A 1,699-nucleotide genomic window follows, 5' to 3' on the forward strand; every position below is an offset into this window, starting at 1 on the left:
AAAAAAAAATCCAAGACTCTGAATTCAGATTCCTTTCACTTGTATCTTTAAATTCCTGATCCACTTTACAGAAACAATCTAGAAATTCTACATGATGCATTATATCTGTGGTTTCTGTAAGAAAAAGTAAGAAACTCCAGTTTTCATACTTAATAAGAAAGTAGCTCAAATCAGAAGATGACCAGGGTAAATCCTCTGCTTTAACTGCTTTTTTTTAGGCTTATGCATAATAAGATATGTTATGCACTCAAAAAGTTTCATGTCTAAGAACCTGGTGATAAGGTTTTCTCTCTTCATGTTACTTTTAATTAACATTTCCAAACATACAGAAATGTAGAGAGATATTACAATGAACACTTTATGTTCATCACATGAACACTTTATGTTCATCACCTAGATGTGTCAGATAACATTTTACCATGTTTGTGCCATCTTTTTTTAAGTTTTTTAATTTCACCTATAAGTACTGTAATATGCATCAATAATGACTTTTTTTTTTTTTTTTTTACCAGAGCCACATTCCATTAACATCTTAGCAAAATTAAGATGATCCTTAACAATAATCCTTTGGATTACACTGTTACAAAGTTTAAAAGCCAGGTCTGGAATTGTATGTGTGTACATTTCCAGCCCTAAGCTGGAGGATAACAGTCCGCTTGGATCTTGTATACCATGCAGGCATCTCAACCTCATGAGCAATACCAAACGCAGTTGGTATTTTCCACTCTATCCCCCATATCATCTAATGTTACTCAAACTAGAATTCAGGGAGCTATTCTGAATCCCTCTCTGCACAGCACACGCACTAAAAACTTTTTGTTTATTTGAAGTTCACATTTTACTGGCATTCTGTATTTTATCTGGAGGACTCACGCTTTGGGAAACATAGCTCAGCTGGTGCCTCTTCAGTTCATCGTCCCCTCTCAGAGGTTTTCCTAAAACCGACCTCAAGTCTCCTTGGTGCGCTGCTGTACTTGTTACCTACGCAAGAGATGAAAGAGCTTTGCCTAAGCGGCTAGATTCTGAAAGCAAGGAAATCGTCAGGGCTCAGTAAACCTTGAGCAGACAGGAACCCGGAGGANACTCCGCGGCTCTGCACTTGACGGCACCTTTTGCAGCGGTTGCTGTGAGTGCCGTAAAGCTGCTTGCCGCCGCTCCTGTTGAGTGAGGTAAGATGTGGGGGAGTCGGTTCAGTCGCTGGGGATGGGCAAGCGCCTTGGGAGAGGTATCGCTTGTGGCTCGGGTGCCCTCGCCGGGCATCTCTCAGTATTCTGGGCACGTGCCCTCCCCTCGGCGGAGAGGCGGCTGAGGCCTGTCACAGGCTGGGCGCGCTCCGGACGGGGTGCTCCTGAGTCAGGCCACGAGCGTGTCGTGGTAGACGTCCACTCGGCCAGTCCTTCTCTGCTTCTGAGCGTGTCAGCAGGTAAAACCCTCAACCTGGGACAGGTTCAGGTTTGGAGGGCGATCGAGACGCTTGTCGGAGCCGGGTTGGGGAAGCGACGTTGGAGCGGGGTCGTGAGCCGTCTTGGAATTTGCGAGGGGAATCTGTGGGGAGAGCGTTTCAGATTGTGGGACCAAAGAATGCGTGGGCACAGAAGCATGGAAGGAACTGCCAGGTTTGGGCGGCACTGAATGCATATTTGGGTCGTGGCTGGAGGAATGAGCTCACGGGGAAGGGTAGGCAGGAATGTGGCGGGAG

General features: G+C 45.9%; 1 protein-coding gene across 1 annotated transcript in view; it reads left to right on the forward strand.

Annotated features, from left to right (window-relative positions):
* Positions 1–1,225: 1,225 nt before the first annotated feature.
* Positions 1,226–1,699, forward strand: part of FKTN (fukutin) — a 40,956-nt gene continuing 40,482 nt past the window's right edge. Inside the window, exon 1 of the mRNA XM_008589486.1 lies at positions 1,226–1,423. The gene's annotated coding sequence lies outside the window, so the exon portion shown is untranslated. The remainder of the gene's footprint in view (positions 1,424–1,699) is intronic.

This window comes from Galeopterus variegatus, unplaced genomic scaffold (assembly GCF_000696425.1).
Source record: "Galeopterus variegatus unplaced genomic scaffold, G_variegatus-3.0.2 Scaffold5468, whole genome shotgun sequence".
Lineage (NCBI taxonomy): Eukaryota > Metazoa > Chordata > Mammalia > Dermoptera > Cynocephalidae > Galeopterus > Galeopterus variegatus.